The 26989-nt window shown below is 43.0% G+C and overlaps 1 protein-coding gene across 8 annotated transcripts in view; it reads right to left on the bottom strand.

The window, feature by feature from the left end:
• The window catches only part of CPQ (carboxypeptidase Q), a 334290-nt gene that overhangs the window by 49974 nt on the left and 257327 nt on the right, over positions 1-26989 (bottom strand). The window lies entirely within an intron of this gene.

Below are 26989 nucleotides of genomic sequence, written 5' to 3'. Positions count from 1 at the left end.
CACAGAGGTCATGGAAGTCATCCACCCAACTGCTTCACTTCAGATTCCCTCCACCTAACTTTCAGACCCTCCTTCTTTCTCTTCTCCCCTGCTCTTTCCCCTTGGCCTCCCATCCCTTCAATGATCCTGTTCCATTCCTTTGTCTTGTCTTTCCATTTAGCTAATCACTTCCTATAGAAACTTCACACAATTAAAAAAAAACAAAACAGATCTCTAAAATGATATTTGCCACCATCACATTGATTGCTCTTTTTGTATGTTGCATCTCTTTCCTTTTGTCTGTCTTATCTATTGGAAGCTCTTCAGGGCACGGACAATCTGCTACTCTGTGTTTGTACAGTACCTAGCACAGTGGGGCTTGATCTGGATTGGTCCTTAGGCACTACTGCAATAAACATCATTAGTAATAATAATGCTATAGTGACAGTTAGAAGAGGCCCCAATCAGAAGGTAGACAGAGCTTAGATGCTGCACTGAGATGCACTACAGACAAATCTCAGATGGAAGGCCATTTGATTGTATAAGAAGAGGTTACTCACCTGTGCAATAACTGATGTTCTTCGAGATGCGTGTCTCTGTGGGTGCTCCAGTGTAGGTGTCGGTGTGCCCCTGCACCATTGTTCAGAGATTTTTACAGCAGTACCTGTATCAGCCGTGCATACACGGAGCCTGCCTCACATACCAGTCTTGTCTTAATAGTGTGCATGCGCGGCCGAGCTCCTCAGTTCCTTCTCTACAACAGAGGCCGCCCCAGCTCCGAAGTAGAAGGGAGGTGGGTGGGGAGTGGAGCACCCACAGGGACACTCATCTCAAAGAATGTCAGTAACTGCACAGGTGAGTAAGCGCCTCTTCTTCTTCGAGAGGTGTCCCTCTTGGTGCTCCACTGTAGGTGACTGAAAAGCAGTATCTCTCAAGGAGGTAGGGACTTCGGATCTGGAAGGAATGCAGTAGATAGAACAGCTCTGCCCACACGCGTATCAGTGATGGGTCCCTGTGTAAGAGCGTAAAGTTTTGCAAACGTATTTTCAAAAGCCCAAATGGCAGCTCTGGAAATGTCCTTAAGGGGGAAGTTATGTAGAAAGGCCACAGAGGCTGCCATGGATCTGGTGGAGTGAGTCCTGATAAAAGTAGGAGTCGTCACATTCTGTAGTTGATAACAGAGACAAATGCAACTTGAGATCTAGTTGGAAAGTCTGTGGTTAGAGATAGATGAGTCCATAGAGCATTCTGCAATGGGGACGAATAGCTTGTCGGAACGCCTAAAGGTTTTAGCCCTGTTGAAGTAGGAGGACAAAGCTCTGCGCACATCCAAAATGTGTATTGTAGATTCAAAGGAATTCGCATGTGGTTTTGGAGAAGGTAGGAAGATGGATAGGCTCATTGATGTGGAAAGATGAATGCACCTTCGATAGAATTTCGGGGAGTAAGCGTAGGGTGAGTTTGTCCTTAAAAAATACAGTGTATGGCGGATCTGCCATGAGTGCTGCAATTTCTCCTGTGCATCTCGCAGATGCAATTGCTACCAGAAATGCAGTTTTCATAGAGAGATGTAGGAGGGAACATGTGGCTAATGGTTCAAATGGTTTTTGGGTTAGGCATGTTAAGACTAAGGGAAGGTCCCAAGATGGATTAGGCGGTTTGATGTCTGGGTATAGGGTTTGGGGTCCCTTAAGGAATCGCTTAGTAATGGGGTGAGCAAAGATAGTCCCATTGTTGAAGGCATCATGGAACATTGTAATTGCAGCCAAGTGAACTTTGATGGGACTCAGGGAGAGTCCAGAGAGTTTAATCTCTAACAGATAGTCGAGGATTACAGGAGAGGCGCGGAAAAAAGGAGCGGTTTTTGTGACAGCCCATCAGTGTGTAAATCTTGTCCAGTTATGAAGGCAGGTGGTGCATGTAGAATTTGTTGTGCTATGAAGGAGTACATTTCGAACCTGCTCCGAGCAAGTTCGCTCGGCATAAGAGAATCATGAAGGAGCTAAACCTTGAGGAGTAACATGGTTAAATTGGGGTGGAGTAGTAGACCATGTTGTTGGGACAAGAGATATGGGCAGAGGGTGCGAAAAGCGACATCTTGGTAAGGAAAGGGTACCATGACTGTCTGGGCCATGTGGGGCTATCAATATGAGCCTGGCTTGGTCTGTTTGTATTTTTATCAATAATTTGTGTATGAGTGGTATTGGGGAAATGCATATATTAGGTCAGTGATCCATGGGAACATGAACGCATCCCCTGAGGAGTGTTTGCCTAGTCCTGCTCTGGAACGAAATCTTGGGCATTTCTTGTTTGCTGCAGTTGCGAAAAGGTCTGTGGTTGGGTATCCCCATTTGTGGAATATGTCTAGTACTATATCCTCATTTAGTTCCCGTTCGTGGTCTATGGGAAATCTTCTACTGAAGTTGTTGCGGTGGTATTGAGAGAGCCAGGTAAGTAAGCAGCTGATATTCAGACATTGTGTCTGAGACACCAGTTTCATTGCTTCTGTACAAAGGGAGTGGGATCGCCCCCCCCCCCCGCCTGTGTACATAGAACATGCAGGCAATGTTGTTGGTCATTATCCTGACATGTTGGTTTTGTATGAAGGGGAGAAACTGGAGGCAGGCATTGTGTATCGCCCAGAGTTCTAGACGTTGATGTGAAGGGACATCTTGGCAGGAGACGAAAGCCCCTGGGTAGTATATTGGAGCATGTGTACTCCCTATCCCGTACGGGATGGGTCTGTAGTTATGACAACCGATGGGATGTTCTGTAGAAAGGGGACCCTGGAGGAAAGGTTGTGAGGCAATGTTCACCAGTGGAGGGAGTCCTTGACTGGGAGGTATGTATAAAAGTTTGTTCAGACCATGGATATTCGGTCTGTAGACAGTGGAATCCAGCTTTGGAAACACCTCATGAAGAGGTGAGCGTTCCTGACTACAAAAGTGCAAGAGGCCATGTGGCCTCAGAGTTGTAGGCAAGCTCGTGCAGCTACTTGTGGACTGTTGCACAGCTTGGGAATGAAAAGGTTGATGGTGTTAAAAAGGTGGAGGGGGAGAGATGCTATTCTTTTGCGTGAGTCGAAATGTGCTCCTATGAACTCCAGCTGTTGGGTGGGAGTGAGTGAGGATATTCTTTGTTCATTCACAGGCCAAGAGCATGGAAACATTGAACTGTCCATTTTGTGGTTTGAATGGTTTCTTGGAGGCTCCTGGCTTTGAAAAGGCAGTTGTCAAGGTAAGTAAAAATTATGATTCCCTGCCTTCTGAGATGAGCTGTTACGACTGCAAGGAGTTTGGAAAAGACACGAGGCGCAGTCGAGAGGCTGAAAGGTAGGACCCTGTACTGGTAGTGTTGTGAGCCCAGAACGAAGCGAATAGAACGTCTGTGGGCAGGATGTATGGTCACAGGAACATAAGCATCCTGCAGGTCGAGGGCTGAAAACCCAATCTTCCTGCTCCAGTGCTAGAATTATGGTTGCAAGAGTCACCATTTTGTATTTTTTTAAAACAAATTTATTGAGGCATCTGAGGTCAAGAATGGGTCGCCATCTCCCAGTTTTATTTTGTGTTAAAAAGTAATGGGAGTAGAACCCTTTTCCTCTGTGTTGGTCAGGTGCTGGTTCTACTACTTCTAATTGGAGGAGGAGATGCACCTCCTGCTGGTGCAGTTGTTTGTGAGAGGGGTCCCTGAAATGGGACAGGGTGTGGGGGGGGGGATGGGCACTGAAGTAGGGATGATGCTTTCTATACCCTCGGTCACATCTTCAAATTTGCTTATTAGTGGGAGAGGGTTGACATGGAGCCGACATTGTTGTTCATATGGTCTATGACATTGTTGAGTATACGTTGGGTAGCGTGGATGTTGATAAGGTTGGTATCTATATTGTCTCCTCCTATTTGCAGGAGTTTGGATACTGAGAGACCGTAATGTCATCCCTCAAGTCCTTCGTGGAGTGAACCACACCGTTGGTGTTACTGGCAAATAGTTTTTCACCATCAAAAGTGAGATTTTCAATGGTATTCTGAACCTCACAAGGAAAAGAAGATGATGAAAGCCATGAAGCTCAACGCATCATGACTGTATTAGCAGCATCAAGCACAGCTTGTAGTGCGGTACGGGAGATGATTTGTCCCTCAGAGACTATCGCTTTAGACTGATGGTTTTTTGCCCTCTGGAATGTCATCAATAAAGTCATTTTTGTGATCATATTTTGCCAGAACGGCCGCATAATTAGATATCTGAAATTGTAATGTGGACGAAGCATACACTTTACTACCAAGCAGGTCCAGCCTTTTATTGTCTTTATCAGTTGGGGTAGACCTGGGAACTGGTGTTTGTTCTTTTGGTTAGCTGCCTCTACTACCAATGAGTTTGGCACTGGGTGAGTAAAAAGGAACTCAGACCTTTTGGAAAGAATAAAATATTTCCGGTCAGCACGCTTACAGGTAGGTGTGCTAGTAGCCGGTGTCTGCCATATGGTTTTGGGAGGATCTATAATGGCTGGATTTATAGGTAAGGCAATCTTGGATGTGGAGGAAGGTTGCAGGATATCAGTCAATTCATGTTGGTTTTCAGAAACTTCCTCCAGGTTAATCCTCAGCTCATTGGCGACTATTTTGAAGACGTCTTGAAATTTTAAGAAATCATCCGACAGTGTTGGTGGGGGAGGCAGTATATCCTCATACTGTGTGGATATGGGCTCCACAAGGGTTGGGGAAGCATGTGTAGCATGTTCATCGAAGTGTGGAGTAACAGCTTGTTGTCGTGTCTCGTTCGTAGCACTGGTGGCGGCGAGGTGGCATTGCTCCTATTTTTGGCATCTTGGCGATCATAGTGGAATCACTTATATGGTGCCCATGGACCCCATTATTGCCACTGACTGGGGAAGGGCATAGGTGGTGCCATCCACGGGTTTGTGTACCAGGGAGGGAGGTCTTTGATGAATGAAGACCTAGATTTTCTGTGATCAGTGCTGATTTGGGTCTGTGACTGGGAGAACTGGTATGGTGAAAAGTCTCCTTGCACTATGGCTTCCTCATCACTAGAAAAGTGAGATACAGCCGGAGACAGCTGTCCGGACTGCATGCGAATGTCCGGAGAAAAATAGGTGTCAAATAGAGGTGACTGTAGGTTAGGTGACACCTATAGGTCCGGTGAATGAATGAACTGCGGTGCCGGAGAGCCTGTGTGAGATAAACCCTCCATTAGGAGCGCCTGTGGCGCTGGAGGGTCATTTGGCACTGACGTTCTCTGCACCGTAGTGATCAATGAATGTGCTGAGGTCGGAGGTGCTGGGGAGGTAAGCGCAGCCCGCGTCTGTTCCGGCAAGGTCATCTGTGCTGGCACCGTATCCATTGCAGTGCCGGACGGTGCCATGAGACAGGCAGGCAACTGGAAGCCTGAAGCCTCAGCACCAGGAGCTAGCGCTGTCACCACAGCCACAGACGGGATTAGCGCAATGCTGGGGGAACCAGTGCTTCAAAGGTGCTGAGCCGGGGGAAGGTCTGCATAGAAGAAATAGACCTGCCCAGCGACCTCTTTGCTTGCAATGTTTCCCTTCTGGGTGAGGGAGGCAGGCGTTTTCTTTTTTGTTGTCCTTTTTGGAGACGGGAGGGCTGCGGTTCACTGAGAAGCCCATACCTGGGTCAAAAGCAGGTCCAAGTGACTTCTGCATAAGAATCATTTTCAGTTGGAGTTCTCTGTCTTTACGTGCCCTGGATTTTAATTTGGAACAATGGGCACATTTTTGAGGAATGTGGGACTCCCCCAGGCATTTTATACTCTGGGAGTGACCATCTGAGATAGGGATGGCGTCCCTGCTCGTAATGCACCGCTTAAATCCTGGGGAGCCAGGCATACTAGGGTCAGCTGGAGGCTGAGAGGAACAAGCGGGAACAAAAAAAATTTTTTTTTTAAGGGATGAACTTATCTAATAACTAGAGCGCTAAACTAAGGGGAAAAAAGGATGTAGAATGGGTAAGAGAAAAAGTTTTAACGAGTTTGCTCTAGGTCGGACTCCGGCTGGAGACGGGAGAGAAGGAACTGAGGAGCTCGGCCGCGCATGCGCACTATTAATACAAGACTGGTATGTGAGGCAGGCTCCGCGCATGCGCGGCCGATACGGGTACTGCTGTAAAAATCTCCGAACAACGGCACAGGGACACACCAACACCTACAGTAGAGCACCCACAGGGACACCTCTCAAAGAAGAACCTTGTGAATACATTTCTCACATGTTTATGTCTGAGCTCTGGAAACAGTCTATATCAAATGATGAGGGCTTCAATAAACTTTTTATGTTTCTAAGGCTTACTATTCTGATTTTGCTTGGTCTCAATGAAAGGTCTCATGCCTTTGTAGAGAATGAAAGCAAAAATCTCTCAGCACAGTTCTATATTCCCAACTATTCTTGCTGAAATATGTATCTTTTGATCACATCCTATAATAATTCAGCACCTAGTCCAGTTCTCACTGAAGTTAATGGGAATCCTTCCATTGACTTTAATGGGAGTTGGATTAGGATGTCACTGAGCCTGATGAAATGAGCTCTGAATTTCTGTTATCACATACATTTCTCATTAACGAGACTGTGTTTGTTCTCATTGCTATTTTAGTGTGTGAGGTGAGGGGGAGAAAAGAGAATGAATTTAATAATACTGTCAAACAGGAAGATCCTCTTTACAAGGAGACATAAGATACAAAAAGAAAAAATGCCATAGCATGCTGTTATCTGGGGATGGGATGGGTTTCATTTTAACATATTCCTTTGGCACTTGTGCCATGTACATAGGCAGTATAAGTCAAATTTGCCGCTCAGATCCAGTGTGATCCCACCGAAGTCAATGGGGCTGGGTGGGTAATGGGTGCTGAATATGGCCCTATAACTTTGTGCAGATTTATAAACGTTTTTGATATATTCCAAGTACTTATTAAGATAAAAATATAAACACATGCTATTGTGATAAATATATTAGCTGCTGAAAATACTTCACTAAAGATGCACTTGTAGTCAAACAGCTGTGGAAAATCCATTATATCTTTGTAAAAAGATCTTTTATAAGAACCAGGTCACAATTTACTTGCCTGGAATGTATAATAGACATTCTACTAATAATAATTATGTGTTTATAGAATAGTGTTTTATCCTGGGTTTTTATAATAGTGTTTTCCTTAATTCGGAGAAAAATACCTTTCATCTTGTAAAGTGTACCCACATAAATGCTAAAATATGTTTCCTTTTTTGTTTCTTTAAAAAAATCATAAAATGATACTTTGTCACCAAAACAATTAGACAAGTGGGCTTGCAGATAGTGTGTTGTTTTTTTTAAAGAGAACACAGAATATTGAGAATACAACATGAATTGCACTCACTGTACCTCTTTTTCTTTAACAGCTTATTCTGTATATCATTACAGTCAGGGATCAATTGCATCTTATAAGGTCAATGAAAAACCCTAAGACAACAGCTATGTAAACAATTTTATACATAACTAGAAACACAAGAGAAAATCCATGTTCATGTCTGAGTGAAAGAAAAAACTTTCCAAGCTATGCATCCAATACTCCGTTCTAGTTAAGGAGTGCTTGCTAGTGCAAATGTAGCTCTAAGCCATCTTCATATCCTCCCTCCCCAAACCTGGGGCCATTCTAAATTCACACTATCGCTGCCAGTGGCTCCAAAGGCATTTATGGCAGCCAGAGACTGATGAGGTGCAGGAATGTCTTGGTCACACTTCATGTATCCGAAGGGCACATGCTGCAGGAGCTCCATCTGGCCTCTGGGCCACCACGCAAAGATGATCCTCCAGTGGCCAGGTAAGCTGGTTTAGGAATGTTTTGGGCTGCTCCATCAGCACAAAGCCATCATGATATAGGCAAAACTCTGACCCCTTTAGTTCTACAATACGTGCATTTGGATGACTATAGATGTCATCCTTTTTTAATTAAAAAATCATCCTATAGAATTTTATAAAAGGGATGTAATAATCTTAAATTCTATGCAATGATTCACAACATATGAAGATTTTAGCATGAAATGTTATTCTGCACAACTTTTCCATATGGGTAACTTGATTGATTACAGTGAATCCTAGAATCTCTTAATCTGTATTAAGATAGCAGCTCTATTATCAAGCTTTTCTGTTTGTCAAACAAAACCCTCTCAGAAGTCACCAATCTTGCCACTTCAAACAGCTTGAAAGTGAAAAGAAATGAAGCTGAGAACACCAGCTAGGCATAAATTCTACGTTCTCCTGTTTCTAACCCAATCTGTTGTTCCCCACAGAATTGCCTGAAGTATTTCTTATTTAGATTATGGCATTATCTACTGAGCACATTAGACATTAACAAATGGAAGGTCTTTAATGCAAGGAGTATTGTCTAGTGGTTAGAGAAAGAGACTGGGAATCAGACCTCCTGTGTCTTGTTCTTGGACCTGTTGCCACTTGACATTGGGAAAATCACTTCACCTCTCTGGCTCCATGCTACCTATCTGTGAAAAGGATAGCAAACATGCCTTACAAAGGGTTTTGAGAGACTTAATTAGAGTGCTTTGAGATCTTCATGTGGAAGGTGCTATAGAAGTGCAAAGTATTATTTGCTGATCCTTTTCCAAAGGACGCTGATTTGCAAAGAAATACAGCTCACATTCAAGAGACAATTTCCCTTTTTCTGGACTTGCAGTCTGAGAAAGACACAGTCAGTATTGATTATGAGATGATTCATTCTGCAACAGATATGAATGCACTCTTATTAAACAAGATATTGAACTGGACTCTTCAAAGACAGTCTAATTAAAAACAGAAGCAGCTCTGAGGAGGAAAGTTACTGTATATCACATCTGTATAAGTTTAATAGCACAAAAAAAGTTTTTAGAGTGTTCACTTGGCTCTTCTTTCCACTCTCCTCCATTTCTTACATATCAGAGAGCACTAACTTGTTAGATCTCATTGCTGCTGAGTTCCCCCTCTCTTACCTGTTCTCCTTCAGCATCAGTCCATCAGCCCTCTCCCCACTTACTCTGTCACTCAGCTTCTTGTCCATTCTCAGCCTTCTCCTCCCTGACCTATCTTTTTCTTCTATTGATATGGCTGATGATTCTCTCCATGCTTCATTCATTCTCTCCATTCATTCATTCTCTTTTAACGTTTGCCCTTCGCTCACATCTGTCCTGCCAACTCCCAGCCCTGGCTCACCTGCAATATCCACTTCCTCCACTCCAGTTCTTGCACTGCAGAGAGTCTCTGGCAGAAACCTCATGATCAGGCTGGCTGCATCCACTACAAATTATTCTCTCCTCCTTTGGTTTTACCTTCCTCACTAACAAACCTCTACTTTTCCAACTTAATTGAATTCCATGCCCACAATCCCTGCTGCCTTTTTGCCACCTTTGACAGTCCTCAAACCCCTGCCCCCCCCCCCCCCCCCCCCCACACACACACACCTTCCTTCTCTGCTCTCTCTGTACGGGATCAAGACAATTGACAAAATACAATGTATCCTTCTCTCTGCTTTGATGATGATTCTTGTGAGAGGAGGCTGCAGGAACAGAACTCCTATGCACACCTTTTATGATTCTTTTCACCAACCGAGAGAGGTGAATACCCTCCAAGGTACTGACAACTGTTTGCATACACTGTGCTTAATGGGAGTATAAATGGGTCTCTGCTAGGCCTGAAGACTCTGAAAGTACAGTCTTGCTAAGGATGTCACAAACGTACAGGCTGCCATATGGCCCAGAATTTGTAGGCAAACCTCTGCTTTAATTTGTGGGCTTTGTTGTATCTTTGAAACATGTTGGACATAGTGGTAAATCTGTTCTTGGGTGAGTACACCCTGGCAATGGAATCCAGAGGGGCCCCAATAAAGTCTATCTGCTGAGTAGGTACGAGGGTAGATTTTTCCGTGTTGAGGTGGAGGCCAGTGAGTGGAAAAAGAGATAGGGCTTTTCTGGTTGCTGTTTGAGCCTCTAGAAATGAGTGCCCATTCAGTAGCCAATTGTCCAGGTAGGGGAAGACAATTATTCCCATTTGGTTAAAATGGGCTGTGGCGACCCACAGGGCCTGAGTAAAGACTGTTTGGGTGGTATAAAGGCTGAAGGCTAGGACACAATACTAGCAGTGGTTCTTGACTGGCACAAAATGTAGGAATCATCTTTATGAGGGCTAAAGGTCCCCTGGTTTGCAGCCTAAGAGGAAGGCTCTAATCAAGGGCAGCTCACCTGTGCAGGAAAAGGCAGGGCTTCTATAAAGGCAGGGAGCCGTAGCAGAAAGGAGGCTGCAGGGATGAGGGCTGCTGTCACTGGACTGAGGGAGAGAAAGGGATTTGGACCCAAGTGCAAGGATTTATCTAGCAGACCCAGGAGATAGAGGTTTAGCTAGAAGAGTGGAGAATGTGAGACTAGAATAGGCAAGGTAGGAAGTAGTCCAGGGGAGTGACAGGAAGGTTTGTGGTAGTACAGACTTTAGCTGCTGGAGATATGGCCCCTGGGCTTGAACACAATGTCGGGAGCGGGCCTGGATTCCCCTACCAGGCATGGAGTGAGTGGCACAATCTGCGCAGTGAACTTGGGAGACTGTCTGTTCTAGCCACAGAGGGAGTGGCAGAGCCATGGCAGTGGACTTAAGGATTGCCCGGGACGATGTGGAAGACTTTGATAGTACCCCAGAAGGGGAGGACTATTGCGACTTGACTAGAGGGCTAAGCCATGAATACAAGGCACGGTAACTCCTGAGGAGCAAGAGAGGGGCCACAGAGTGAGAGAGTGAGATGACAGACCGAGGAACTGCGAGAAGAGGGCATCAGGCTGGCAGAGCTAATCCCCAGACATGGCCAGTGAGCAGAGGTGACAGATGCCTACAAAAGCCTTGACAACAATTAGACTGCTGGTGTGCTGATACCACCGACTATTACGCTGACCAATACTGTCTTACAGTTTCTTTTGCGCCCCATCAGTCTGTATCCATCTGTTGTCTTTTGTCTTACACTGTGATTACCTTAGGCAATACGGCAATACAAATAATAAATAATATCAGAGGAAACTATCTTGGGTACTTAGAAATCAGTATGCATTTGCCATTCAACAATATATAGTCTGCCCACTAATATACTAAGCTCCCATTATCTTTACCTTCAAAAAAACTCTTGAACCCCAGCTATTCCATTAAACTTTCAAACTGTAATGGATACTCCCCACTCAGTATGTATTCTGTCTTGTTTGTACTGTGTCTTCATGGTTCAATACCTCTAAATTGTAAATAAGACCTGCTAGATGAAGGGTACTGATCTTCTACAGTACAGTGGCGTGTCCATTTAAGTTGCTAAGCAAATGAACGATAAAGATTTATAAGCAGTTATTTATTACAATAGTTCCCAGAGGAGCTCCATTATGTTAGGCTCTGTACATACACATATTAAGAGACAGTCCCTGCATGGAAGTGTTTACAGTCTAAATAGACATGAGGGAGTAGAAGGGGAAAGAGTTACACATAGGAGAAGTGACATCCTCAGTGTTGGATAGCAGGTGAGTGGCTGAGCCAGGAACAGAACCCAGAATTCCTGATTCTCAGGGCAGTGCCCTACTCAGCAGACCAGGCTGCCTTTCATTGCTTGCTTGCTCAAACAATAAGCAAAAGTCTGAAGGGCCTTGACAAAGTTCCCAAAAATCCGTGAAGCTAAAATAAACCCTGAAAAGAACAACTTACAATGAGCTAAAGCTACTCCCCTCACATCTCCCAAACACCTTTATGCAGATAGATGGATCTAGAACACACTCACATCCACTCCCATAGCAGCAGAGGGAGCTTTTGGTAAGCTGGTAATTCAAGCACAAGGATAAAAAAAAAGCTAATTTTTATTTATGAAGTTGCTTTCCCCACCATGCTGAACACATGCAGTTTTGTTATCCAGTAAACAAAAGATTATTTAAAAAAAACAAAATGAAAATCTTCCTGACCTCAACGCCAACCTCAAGTTCTCCTTGACTTTAATGCCGCTGCTCAGGGGAGAAACACAAACACTATTGAGTCCTAAAAGGAATCCAACTTTTGGGAAGTAAACCATGAGATATGTAGAAACATATGATCCTGTACCTCTTTTAAACAGAGTACTCAGCATAAGAATACATACATAAAGAGGAAACCTCAGCCTTGGCACAACTGTGCTGTGCACTGGGAAGTTCACAGGAAGTTTTCAGGGTTGGACCCCATGTGGGTTACTGGCATCTGCAGCTATGGGGGGACGGGGAAATGTATGATTTGCCTTCAAAGGAATCAACTTTAACGCGAAGAGTAACAGGAAAAACTGACCTGTTAAAAGATCTTGTACAGTAACATAATGTCTTGGTTTTTTTGACAAACAAGAAATTTCACAAATATCAGCTCCCCTGAAGCAGCTACCCTTTTAGAAGAATGGGTGTTTTAAGAGCTACTTTGGATATAAGTTATCCATTTTAAAATGGTATCTATTGTACTGCAAGTGATGTTTAGCATTTAGTTTGCTACTGTAGGTGTTCCACAAATGGTTTTTTACCTGACTTTGGTTAATACAATCATCAGAACAATTATTGCAACGAAAACCCAATTATTGTAGCTGGTCCCTGAAAATATTATGTTTCATCTGATCACCTGCTTCTTCCCGTAGATCATTGCTGACTGTCATGCCAATGAATTTAGGGTAAATCTTACAAATAAAGCAAAGGTGATGGAGGAAATTAATATTTGTTTGGAGCGGGGCAACAATGCCATTAGTTCTGTTGTTTAGTCTCAAATGCTGAAATTACAGGGTAAGGTGCTTGAGCAACACTGCTACAGATGCTGAAATAGTTTCCAGCACAGAGTTTATATAACATCACATGTCATGCTGTATTACCTCCAGAGTCATTTATTTTGACAGTCTTTAAAATTCATGACTTATACAGAAAGGTAAAAGGAAAGTATTCAGTCAATTGCTTCCTTGGCTAACTAAATGAGACCACAATGTAAGAGAGACAAAAACTAAAGTATGCATTATTTCTTGTTTTATTTAATGTATTTGAGTGTTAATCCTGTGGATACACTAAACAGACTAAATTATAGTTCAGGATTATTGCAGTTACTTTTACAGCATATTAACCTTTCATTCATTGCTCCAGAGCTGGGGAGACTTGCATTAAATTGTATGAAATCAGGTCTCAGGAAAGGAAGTGGTTCTGCTCTGTAGAACATAGGTTAACTGGAATCTAATACAACATATCCTAAACTGCTCCCAATTTACCAAAAGCACATTAAGCTGCAACATTAAAAGTGCTCTGGAGGCCATTTCTCCGCCCACCCTCTGGTTTTAAATAAGCACAGATTTAAAAAAAAAAAAAAACCAAAAAAACGGGGGTACAGTACTAAGCTGAAATCTCAAACAGCACAGCTTGAAATGGGACCTCATGTTTGCGACACCATCTTCAGCCTGTTTTGTTATAAGAATACGGTGCCAAAAACCCTTCAAAATGAAGACTTGATATGGAATGTTGTGAGGAGAAAAGGCAAGGACTATGAAATAAAAACTAATAGTTTGTAAAGGTGCTGTGTAATTGCTGATCAGGGTTACAAATCCATCCCATTCCCCCTTCTCAACTAGTTTATCGACTACAGTCACTGTTTTAACGGCAGGAAATGTCAGTGTGACAAACAACTTTTCTCATGTATCTGAGCAAAGTGTTGTTACCTATGTGCCAAGTGAGCAAAGCACTGACACTCATGCTTAACTATGCGATGTAAGTAGTCCCACTGACTTCAATGGTACTGCTCATGTGCTTATTGCCCAGATTTTTAAGAGTATTTAAGCACCTAACTCCTAATTGAAATCAATGGGAGTTAGGCACCTAAATGCCTTTAAAAATCTGTCCTATGTCCTTAAATGCTGTGCTGGATAGGGGCCTGTACGAACCATCTTTCTGACTAACTGCTCTCCCAAAATTTAAATTTCTTTAATTTTTTAAAGTAATCACTGTCCTCACTAACCTGTTGCATCCTTATCTAAGACTAAGTTTGTAAACTGTAAGATACACCTGTACAGTGCTTTGCATAATTTCCCCCCAACCTACACACTACTGAAATGGAAATTAATAAGTATGTTTGTTACTCTGACTACATAATATACACCTGAGTTGTAAAACAATGGTGATTACTTTCCTAATAAATATAAAATATTTTGGATACTGCTGCTAAAATGCCTCATGCATCTGATCTGCCAACCAATGTGTGTCCAACTTATTAGTACATCACCATCAATTTAAACTGAGATGTGCCTGAGCCACAAAGTTCAGATTGAGGTCCTATCTCAAGGTTCAGGGCTCGTCAAATCTGGGGTTTTCTTCAGGCTATCTTTAAAATAAGGCTGTGGGTCATTCATCCCTTTCTAAGACATAAGCCACAATTCTCTCAGTGGAGCTGAACAGACAGAAGTAGGCAGGTAGCAAGTGGTAGGTTCTATCTTCCTAAATATTCCTGAACTATAAAGTGTATATTTTTCTTCAGATACATTTCAAAAAACAACATACTTCAATGGAAAAGGAATCTATATGCAATTAAAACTCCTCCTCCATCATTGTCGACAGATTGCATTAGCCTTTTTTGTTTACATTCTTGCAGCAACACTGAGCCAAATTAAAAAAGGGGGAAGGTGGAGGGCTGTTTGCACTTCCTTACACCAGTTCTGAATTTGGACCATTGGGTGTAGCATGTTGCTGATTGCATAGGAATTCCAGGTGATCTACATGAAAGAACAAGACTAACATTGGGAAAATAAACAATAAATAAAGCATCATTGCTAACTAAACTAATTCTTTCTAGATGCAAATTCCGGTTGATAGGTTGGCTATCCTCTCAGGACAGATGATACAGATGATACAAAACTACTCAAGTTAGTTAAGTCCCAGGCAGACTGCGAAGAGCTACAAAAGGATCTCTCAAAAACGGGGTGACTGGGCAACAAAATGGCAGATGAAATTCAGTGTTGATAAATGCAAAGTAATGCACATTGGAAAACATAATCCCAACTATACATATAAATTGATGGAGTCTAAATTAGCTGTTACCACTCAAGAAAGGGATCTTGGAGTCATTGTGGATAGTTCTCTGAAAACATCCACTCAATGTGCAATGGCAGTCAAAAAAGCGAACAGAATGTTGGGAATCATTAAGAAAGGGATAGATAAGAAGACAGAAATTATCATATTGCCTCCTTATAAATCCATGGTATGCCCACATCTTGAATACTGCATGCAGATGTGGTTGCCCCATCTCAAAAAAGATATTTTGGAATTGGAAAAGTTTCAGAAAAGGGCAACAAAAATGATCAGGGGTGTGGAACGGCTTCCGTATGAGAAGAGATTAATAAGACTGGGACTTTTCAGCTTGGAAAAGAGATGATTAAGGGGGGGGATACGATAGAGGTCTATAAAATCATGACTGGTGTGAAGAAAGTAAATAAGGAAGCGTTATTTACTCCTTCTCATAACTCAAGAACTAGGGGTCACCAAATGAAATTAATAGGCAGCAGGTTTAAAACAAACAAAAGGAAGTATTTTTTCACACAACGCACAGTCAATCTGTGGAACTCCTTGTCAGAGGATGTTGTGAAGGCCAAGACTATAATAGGGTTCAAAAAAGAACTAGATAAATTCCTAGAGGATAGGTCCATCAATGGCTATTAGCCTCTGTTTGCCAGAAGCTGGGAATGGGCGACAGAGGATGGGTCACTTGATGATTACATGTTCTGTTAATTCCCTCTGGGGCACCAGGCATTGGCTATTGTCGGAAGACAGGATACACGGCTAGATGGACTTTTGGTCTGACTCAGTATGATTGCTCTTATGTTCTTATGACACAGACTGGCTAAATAACCTGGAATTTTCAAAGACACATAGGGCAGTTAGGTGCCCAACTCCAACTGGCTTTCAGTGAGAGCTGGATACCTAACTCCTATTGATGTCTTTGAAAATCTGTCCCTAGATAAAGCTTTACCAGCTCCACTGTGATCATACAATTGTACAATTCAGGAAGCAATGCAAAAATGTGTATTTGGCAACCTTTTTGGATAAAAATACCCGTAGCCTAATTTTATATTTCATGTTAACATTGCTCTGTACAACATTTATACAACTTTCATGAGCTGCTATAAAATGCTTATGTCCTAATTATGATGCAACTAAAGCAGATAATTTGATAATACAGGGCTATCTTGTGCAATACAGAGTAAACTAACCTTGCCTAGTTTAAACATTTGCTACAGTCCCTATGATATACTGTGACCCTGCTGAAGTCTAGGATGTCATTTTTAACTGTGCCAGTCTAATTGGGATATTTTCCCCATTTTTTATTTAAGAATGTAAATAAATGTTGCTGAAAATGTTTAACTTGTTTACATAATATTTTATCTATGGCACAATGCAAGGAAAAGCACAGTAGACTAATATTGACAACTGATGATGGTCGAGAATACCAAGTGATTCGATCTTTTATAGAAACTCACCATTGAATAATGATCTGTAGCTTTTGATGGGGGATAATAATTCAACACATTCTTTAAAAAAATCTTAATTTATGCATCACTGGGCTTGGCTCCCACTACAAAAAGTCATAATCCCAATAAGCAAGTCTCCATAATTAGAGTCCAATTTGACTGGCATCTGGGAAATTCAACTTGATTGTTTAAGACAATGTGGGAAACAGGTTTGCATGTAACAGATTGCATTTAACTCTTCATTTCCCTCCATCTACTGTCCTCATCTACTGTCCTTCCCTCTCTTCCATTGTTTTTACTCTTTCCTGCATTATCCTCTTCTCCTGGTCCATTATTTTCAGTAATGCATCTGTTTTCCCCCTTTCTTCTTTCTTGCTGTTTCCTTCATTTCCTATTTTCTTCCTCTCTTCCCTCCCACCACCTGTTTTCTCTCCTCCTCATCTTTGCCCTTTCTCGGTTTTTAATTCTTGTCACATTGCATCCTCCTTCGCCTGTATCCTGTTCTTCTCTTCCTTGATCAAAAAGCAATGTGTTTCTCCTTCACAAAAATGGCACATTCTCATGAGATTTTTGTACTCATAAAAACCTTCAAATTTATTTAAGAACTTCTGGAGTTGTCTAATCCCAAGAGAAAAGTTCTTATTATACCTTGAGCTGTCAAATGAAACCTCACAGTTCACCTTCATTCCAAGGATTATTATGTACAGATCATAGAACTGTCTAACAGAATCTTTTCTGTGAAGCTTTATTTAGAAGGTCATAACAAGACAACCTGTCAAACTGGGCCTGAGAATCACACCACCTGAAATGTTTAGAGTTCCTTCACCTTTTTTAATTGGTTTGAGGACTGGGAAAGGCATAGAGACCATGCTGGTTTTGTTGGTAAATGATCTCCTTTAGTCAATGAATGAAGATCATTGGCTAGCTGGGAAACTAGCAGAAGTCTTTGACAATATTAACTGTGAATATTGGTAACATAAGTGCGAACCTTGGCAAGAGTGGCTGAAATTTTGCTTGAGTGGCTCCATTCTTCTCTTTTGGAGAGGACTAAGAGGTAAGTATGAGGCAATTGCTCATCTTCTGTAACAGCTCTCTTGTGTGGTGTATCAGAGCTCTATTGCACCCACTTTTCAGTGTGCATGTGAGACTGGTGGAGAACATAGTGAGAGGGCCTGGGCTCCTGTGGAGTCATCAATATATCGATGAGTCAACTCTACGTGGGATCCTCATGATGCATTTGTTCCACTTCCCTAATGCGTGGTCAAGATTGGGGTTTGGAGGAGAACTAGGTGATTGAAGCTCAGTCTGGATGAAAAAAGAAGTCATGTTGGTGGACTGGGGAGAAAAAAAATCAATCCAAAGAAACAGTGGATGGTATCTACCCATTCATTAAAAGGTATGCTTGCCTTTTGTTATTCAGGCTCACTATCTAGAAATCACATTGGATCCCCTGCTGTTTCTGGATGGTCAGACAGTGGTGTGCTGGGTAAGACTTTTCATCATTTTCATTTGAAAAAGAAGTTGCAGCCCATGTCACCTTTAGTTTAGATTATTTCAGTGTATTCTCTACGTGGAACTACCTTTCAAGATTGCTCAGATATTCGCTGGTACAAAATGTGATGATAATTCACATATGCAGCTTATACCACCTCAGACTGTACGGCTTCTAGTTTTTATTTTCAGATTGGACTCAATATTTTGACTTTGATCTGGAAGGTTCTCTGTGGTTTGTAGCCTAGATATCTTAGAGAGATGATCTCCCTCTTTGTATTTTAACCTGGCTGTTGAGATCAACTGAATATACAAATTGACGGTTCTTAGATTTGTACATCTGGTGACTGGTAGGTGTCATACCTGGAATTTGCTTCCTTATTTGGCTCCCAAAACTTGATCTTGACACTAAATTTTGAGACTCAAATAAATTTCTCAATGCAGCTGAGACACCCTCCCCCCCCCCACACACACACTCAGTCCACATCATTAAGAAAAACCTGATTAAATAGTCAGGACTTACAAAATAGCCACAAGATCAAAAAACTCAGGCTTTTCCAGCTTGAGATGGAAGCAAACTTCAGAGAAGACATTTGCCTCCCCCAGGTGTGCAAATATACCGAATTTTTGCATGCATGCACACACGGCTACATCTTAAATCCACACAGAAGTTGAAATAAATGAACTACCACAATCTGCCTTAATCAAGTGGAATACCCTGCCATAAAACCGCAAACTGCACTACCTGCCAATTAGCCTTTGAGTGCAATTTAAGATGTTCATTTTGCCCTACAAAAACGAAACAATTGGGAAACATATTTTTAAGATGATATCCTTTGCCCAAAGTAACTTTTCATACTTGTACTCCATCTCTTGAAGCCTTTAAGTCAAGACAAGATGTCTTTCTAAAAAGATATGCTATAGCTCAAAACAGAAATTATGGGCTTGAGGCATAAATTATTGGGTGAGGTTCCTCTGCCGGTGTTTATGCAAGAAGTGATGCTCATACTGGTCCCTGTGGCCTTAACATGTATGAATACAGAATAATCTTGTCTGCTTCTCAGTTGAGATGTTACACTATTCTGCATAATGTAAGATCACAGGAACTGACATACATGGAGCAGTCAAAGGTCTGTCTGTCTGGTATTCTTTTTCTAACCATAGCTAATATTGAATGCCTAGAAAGAGATGTGAAAAACACTAAGCTCTCTGCAAATTCAGATGTTAGAGAGCATGTATGCACTGCAAGTGAAGGTGCAACTGCAGCAGGGGTTGGCATACCCATGCTGGCTTTAATCAAGCTAGCACGGGTAATACTAGGAGAGAAGTGGTGGCGGGGACTAGCAACCAGAGTACAAGCCCATTGGGGACCCTAGGTGTGTATTCTGGTTGCTAGATCTTTAGTCCTATTGTTACCCATACAAGCTAGATTAAAGCTAGACCATGTTACAATCAATCACATCTTCACTTGCAGTATAGACATACCTAAGAAGTATTGCTGCATGGACTGGAGGACTGATAACATTCTGAAGTCATGTGTCGTCAGGGTCAAAAAACATACAAGGGAGACTTCAAAAGAGTAACAGCATTAGAGCTAAGTGCAGTCAAATTGTTCCTGAGACTGCCCTCACTTCTCACAGTTGTCAGCGGAGTCCAGATCTGCAAATGTGGCTTTGGGCTTTCAAAAACCCAGTTCAGCAGAGGAGGCAATAATAACTACTTCAGTAATTAGGTTCTGTCATGCACTGTATATCTAGGGCCCAGGGCTGATTTGGAATTAGAAGAGGCACCCAGAGTGCTTTTAGAGCAATCTATTTTAGTGAATGTTGCAGCCAAATATCCTTTTCCTGAAACAGTGAAAGGGCAATCACACTGTTTTCAGTTTCAGTGAATTTCAAAAGCATTGCAAACCAAAAGAAAAAGGATTGAACAGAGGGAGAAAGCAACTGACATGGAATAATGCTATCCAGGAAGAAATCCACTTATTGGATATTGCCTTACTTTTCTGAAGAGGGGACAAGTCACATTAATCAAATTGCACATAAACCAAGCCGCACAGGAAATGGGGGGAGGAGGAAGTTCTTTATACAGCTTGAAGAAGCTGAAAGGAAAAAATGCAGATCTGCAATAAGGAGTTAGATCTAGAAGGCTCTATGCAGGCACACCAGGACTGAGTAAGTGGGCACAAGGAATCTTCCCCCAGCTCTTCACTCCTAGGCAAGGTTGAGACACAAATGGTGTGGGAAATGCTGACATTTGTGGACTAGTGACCCAACTGGAGGGGAGGGGCAGCATTCCTTTTTGCCTAGTAAACCCAGCAGAGCTGGCCCAGTGTATGGGGGTGGGGAGGACTTGAACTGCACTGTGTTACAACGTATTGCTCTAGGACCCTCTCCACCAGAGCCCCAGAAAGAATGCTGGCTCAGGCAGACAATTCCTCTAGGGATTTCAACTGCAGTGCGGCCCCTTCCAAATTCTACTCCCCATATCACTAGTAGCTGAAAGCCATGATTTGCTTCAAGAGGTTCTAAGAAGTAGCAGTTACTAAATAGGGTATTTTGAATAAAGAGTTTCCAAAAATGTCAAGAACGCCATTATCAGAAAGACTAAAGTGATGCTTTTAAAGTGTCCACATCTGTTTCACAACTGAGACCTCAGGGAAGCTACTCCCCCCACCTTGCAGCCTACACTAAAGAGAGAATTTAAGAGGAAGGCAGAGAAAATAAAAACTATGTTTCTTCACCATGCTCTGGCCTTTCTCCCTACTCCCAACTATCCTGAAATAAAAGATGTACATGCAGAGTGTTCAGCACAATCAAACCATATCCAATTTATGTGTTCCAAACGATGATTATCCACAAACAGCTGTGCTATCACTAGCCAGCAGCTTTTTGGTGGACAAGGGGAAACCCATCCATAAGAATTAGGAAAGAGAAAGAGAAGCAGACTAATTAGCTCTCCTTACTGCTTCCTGTTTAGCACTTACTATGAAAATGAGATGCATAATCTGCGATGTTTTCTAGATAAAATGTTTCGAACATGAGGTGCTCAGGATTGGTTGCACAATGGAATTTGCAGCACAAGTCTTGGACTGTTCAAGTACAAAACAGAAATTTTTGGAGCTGACTTTAGGTGTTAATATATGAAACCCTCTAGACCTTTTGTCATGGAAAAAACATGAACTATGAGTTAACTCCGAGGCTTTGTCTGTACTGGGGATTTTCACCATCAGAGGCCATCTATCGAAGTAGCTGCACCAGTGCAAGATCCAAGCAGTGACAAAAGAGCAATTATAAAGCATAGTTTGCACTGGAGCCCTGCTTCAAACTCAAATAAACTGCACAGGTACAAACTGCAGCTTATAGCCGCTCCACCTATGGTAGGGTTTGCATTGCTGTAGCTACACCAGTGTCTAATCACGAATGGTTTTAACTGTGGCACATCCTAGTGTAAACAGGGCCTGAGCTGTCCAGTGAGATGGACTTGACTTGTTAAGGTCTGAATGAGAGAAAAAGAAAGATAATGGCTGCATAGACTTCAGCATTTTGCTTCCAATGACATTTCTTCCAGTGACATACTTTGTGCATACAAGGGGTTTTAATTCTGCCCTTGAAATGTAAATGAAGGAATACTGCCAGCACAGACTTCGATTTCAAGCACATTCTGCTTGTATTGGAATCTGTGTATAATTTAGAAGCAAGGTTTCTACTGCTGCAGTGTCTCATTTGCTTGCAAATTCAGTTAGCATTTTTAAGCATGTGGCAGAGATATCAATAAATAATCACATAACAACAGCTAGGCAGGTGGCCAGTAGGGATTACAGATATCATTAATGCTTCTTGTTTATTCATAGCCTAAAACTGAAAACAAACAAAAACACCCTTTGGCTTGAAAGCAGATAGTTGTGCACAGAGTTAGTCCGTGTCACCATATAATACTTTCACAATTACCCTCCTCTTTTTCCTTCCATTTCTTCATATGTGCATCTTGCCTTAAATTAGAGCCAGAACCTGCAATGGAGTCTCACATACAGTAGGGTTACCATATCTCATAAATAAAAAAAGAGGACCCTCCACGGGCCCTGGCCCCGCCCCTTTCCCCACCCCTAGCCCCGCCCCAACTCCGCCCCTTCCCTGCCCTAACTCCGCCCCCTCCTCCCTCCCACTCCCAGCCAGGGGGAAAGGGCTGCCCTAGCGCTACCGGCTTCAGGGTTTGCCGGGCAGCCCCCAGACCCTGCGCCCCCAGGCGCTTGCCCAGCGCAGCTGGAGCCCGGGAGGGGAAGCGCCCAGCCGGGGGCGCAGGGTCTGGAGGCTGCCCGGCAAACCGTGAAGCCGGTAGCGCTCGGGCTTTGGGCAGCCCCTATGCCTCCGGACCCTGCGCCCCCAGCCGGGCACTTCCCCTCCCGGGCTCCGGCGGCGCAGGGTCCGGAGGCACGGGGGCTACCCGAAGCCGGTAGCGCTCGGGCAGCCCGGCTCTTAAACAGAGCTGAAGAGGAGCAGAGCCTCCAGCCGCAGCGGCTCTGCTCCTCCCCGACTCTTCGGCTCTGTTTAAGAGCCGGGCTGCCCGAGCGCTACCGGCTTTGGGCAGCCCCCGTGCCTCCGGACCCTGCGCCGCCGGAGCCCGGGAGGGGAAGTGCCCGGCTGGGGCGCAGGGTCCGGAGGCACGGGGGCTGCCCGAAGCCGGTAGTGCTTGGGCAGCCCGGCTCTTAAACAGAGCCGAAGAGTCGGGGAGGAGCAGAGCCGCCATTTTCCCGGACATGTTCGGCTTTTTGGCAATTCCCCCCGGACGGGGGTTTGACTGCCAAAAAGCCGGACATGTCCGGGAAAAAGAGGACGTATGGTAACCCTAACATACAGAGCCAGTTGCAGGCACAGCTGCCCAGACAGAGACAGCTGCAGGATAGGGGCCTTAAATTAGAAACTTTTGGGGGCAGGGCTGGTTCTTACTGTGTGCTTATACAGTGCCGAGCACAATGGCGCCCCAATCCTGGAGCACTACCATTCATTTACATTTGAATAATGTGAATGAAGGGCCGAGTGATGCATGTGTTGATGGTTCAGAAGATAATCTTGTGGCAGAGCTTTTCTGATTTTTGAGTACAACCTTTTAATAAGCTTTGGTGTTTCACTGAATGCATGCATGTTATGTCCTTGATTTACCCTGAATTAAAATGCCACTGACATCAGACTGAGATTGTTACTCTGAGCTGATACTGCATAATAATTTATTTCAAATTCAAAGGAAAATTCTAGTATTTTAAATAATATGCCTAATAGTCATTGGATCAGAAATCTGGATCTGATTGAACAGAATAGCAGTAGCCCAGTTCTTCCGCATTACTGCCTGCTGGTGCTATTTGTATTCACTGCAACTCTGCCAAAAGTTTTGTTCCTGGTCCCCCTTTAAGACAGAAGAGGATAACCTGATGGAGCTAGACAGTATCTACATGTGGGGTAAAGTATCAGAGGGGTAGCCGTGTTAGTCTGAATCTGTAAAAAGCAACAGAGGGTCCTGTGGCACCTTTGAGACTAACAGAAGTATTGGGAGCATAAGCTTTCGTGGGTAAGAACCTCACTTCTTCAGATGCAAGAAGTGAGGTTTTTACCGGCGAAAGCTTATGCTCCCAATACTTCTGTTAGTCTTAAAGGTGCCACAGGACCCTCTGTTGCTTTTTACATGTGGGGTATTTACTCATATCTGCATCAAATCCTGAAGCGTACTTTGTGCACGTATGTGGATTGGTTTGTTTAAATTAATTGTTTGCAATCACATTCCACCACTGTAGTAGTGCAGGAGACTGAGAACAGTATTTGCACTGGGATCCTAAGAGAGGGGTGGCCTGGTGTTGAAAGGCAATGCTGGGGAAGAAGTGGATTTTCCATTGTTCCAGAATTCAATGATTATGATTTTTTTTTCTGTTCTGAAATGGAACAAAACTGAACATGTGAATGGTAGTAATAGCAGCCTGGTGAATCTGGCATCCAGCTGTCCAGCATACTGATGCAGATCCCCAGCTAGTGCAGAATTATAGCACTGTAGACTTCAATGGCGCTATGACAATCTACATCAACTAAGGATCTGCCCTATAGAGGTGATTTTTTTTGCAGCTTTGCCTCAAACACCCAGAAACATTTACCCCTTCACATCTGCTGTCCTTAAGACACATGGGCCCTTTCAGACACATGGGCCAGGATGGTTCTTCATTCTTTGAGTCTCGGCATAAAACTGTCTAGTATTCTGCCAATCTCCAGCAGAAAACTCTCTCCTTGTAAGAGTGCGACTTTAGCAACAATGGTGATTAAGTCCAGCAAAATACAATATGCCCACAAATTTGCCTGTCGTGATCTCCTTAAAAAGGCCCTTGATGATGCCACATCACTTCCTGACTCAGTTTCTGCAATACATTCCAAATGGGTGTCAGCCAAATGATACATTTTGGCTCTCTGCCTTCAGTATCTAGCACAATTGGACTGGGGACAATACCACAGTGCAGTATAACAGAATACTCTGGCCTAAGTAGCAACCCCCTGCAGATAGAGAATGTCTCTGAAGTAGCTCGCAGTTCCCCTACTGACATCAGCAAAAGCTTGAAGTTACTATATAGTCTTTGGAAACTTACGGAGTTGTTTGCAAATATCTTTCAAAATAAATCCTGAAGGCTATGGTTATGCAGTGCACAATGCCAATCCAGTGAAGAACCTCCATATGAGAGCTGGAGGAATTGGTGAGTATAGAACCCAAATAGCAAAAGCTGGAGACTGCCTCGACAGTTTCATTATTCAAAGAGATTGGAGTCATGGGTGGACCTGATCCTAGGGTTAGCAAGAGCGAACGATTGTCCGAAAGAATAACTCATCCCACTGGGATGAGATAGAGATGCAGTAATGTGAATTTTTTCCTGGTCTACCAGTACAGGCTTCATGCTGTGCGACCGAGCCATTAAGTCTTTCTCAGCAACTTCCTTCACCTCAGGTGCTAGGTGCAGCTGCTGCCCTGCATCTTTGCCGTCTGCATTAGCCATCATTTTCAGGGTTCTCATTGGACTTGTCCACCTCACATAATGTCCAAGGTGATATTTTGGACCAGCCTTCATAGCTGATGGCATAGCTCCAATGAGCAATCCCCTCCACCATGATACAGGTTGGACTCCAGGGCAATGGCTAATTTAGACCCCATCATTTTGTATATATAGTTGGGATTATGTTTTCCAATGGCAGTCCTCGGATTTGCGACACAATTGGTTCCTGAAAATTGTGTTGTAAATCAAAACGTTGTAACTTGGAATTGCAGTACACTTCATTGTGGGACCAAGCATTGTAAAGTCAAAACCAATGGTCATAAGTCGAATCAGGGTGTCAATTCAGGAACATTGTAAGTGCCATTCGTCTTAAGTCGGACGTTGAAAAATCAAGGACTGCCTGTACTTCGCATTTTTCAACACACAATTTCATCTGCCATTTTGTTGCCCAGTCACCCAGTTTTGTGAGATATCTTTGTAACTCTTTGCAGTCATCTTTGGACTTAACTATCTTGAGTAATTTTGTATTGTCTGCAAACTCTGCCACCTCACTGTTTACCCCCTTTCCATATAATTTAGGAATATGCTGAACAGCACAGGTCCCAGTACAGATCCTTTGGGGACCCAGCTATTTCTCTCTCTCTGTTATGAAAACGGACCATTTATTTCTACACTTCGTTTTCTGTCTTTCAACCAGTTACTGATCCATGAGAGGACCTTCCCTCTCATCCCATGACTGCTTAGTTTGCTTAAGAGCCTATGGTGTGGGACCTTATTAAAGGCTTTCTGAAAATCCAAATACATTATATCTACTGGTTCACGCTTGTCCACATGTTTATTGACCCCCCCCCCCAAAGAATTCTAATAAATTGGTGAGGCAGGAATTCCCTTTGCAAAAGCCGTGTTGACTCTTCTCCAATGAATCATGTTCATGTATGTGTCTGATAATTCTGTTCTTTACTATAGTTTCAACCAATTTGCCTTGTACTGAAGTTAAGCTTACTGGCCTGTAATTGCCAGGATCTCCTTTGGAGTCTTTTTTAAAAATCAGCATTACATTAGTTATCCTCCAGTCAACTGGTGCAGAGGGTGATTGCTTAGGTTTAATATAATTAGATAGAACTAAACTCATTTATAAAATATAGTCCAGCCAGCCTACAACAGGAACAGTGCCCTCTTGGGTTTCCAAAGTCTGCACAGTGATTGAGATACCACTGTGTCACAGCACTGCTGCTGGCTCTGAGAGAGTGGCTTTGCTGGAAAATCAGTCTGAATCCGGTTTTCTGGCTCTCTTGGGGGAGTATATGCAATATATTGTAGCTTCTTTATATGTCTGCCTTTTGCTTTTGGACAGGTTTGTTTTCTCAGTATCCTCTATCACAGACTCTTAAGAGGCTATATTTAGAGTTCCATTTCATGTCAGTCACTAATTTCCTCACCTCCTCTTCACTAGACTTCATTGACTAAATTCAGCCCTGGAGTAAATGGAAGCAATGTCTGCAGACTGCAATGGAAGTTGGGAAGTCCAATAATTTAGTAGTTAAAGCTCTTTCCCTCTTTAAAACACTTTACTTTTTCTGCAATCTTCGCAACACCTCTGTGAGATAGGTATTATCCCCCATATTACAGATCCATCAGGAAAAGTAAAAAGACTTGGTGAAGAAAGGAGTTCACATCAGAGCTGGAATGATAATTCTGTAGTTCCTGGCTAGCAGTCTTGTGCTTAGACCACAAGCTTCTCTTGATGGCTCTCTATTGCAGGTTACAGACTTTACTCTCATTTCCCCTCCACGACTTACAAGTTCCTGTGTAGTTCTCCATAAAACAGTGCTCTGACTTGAAAAGCACGGTGACCCTGTCAGAAAGACTGCAGCAGCCTGAGAAAACTGTCTGACATAGATTCATGTCTTAATTGGGGAGGGGAGAGGGTGTTCTTAATTCAGGTTAGCTAACTCTGGTTACAATACAAGTGAAGACACTGCAACTTAATTCCCCCCCCCCCCC

Source organism: Chrysemys picta, chromosome 2 (genome assembly GCF_011386835.1).
Source record: "Chrysemys picta bellii isolate R12L10 chromosome 2, ASM1138683v2, whole genome shotgun sequence".
NCBI lineage: Eukaryota > Metazoa > Chordata > Testudines > Emydidae > Chrysemys > Chrysemys picta.
Note: the sequence above shows the minus strand (reverse complement) of the source record. Positions and strands in the feature narration are given on the sequence as shown.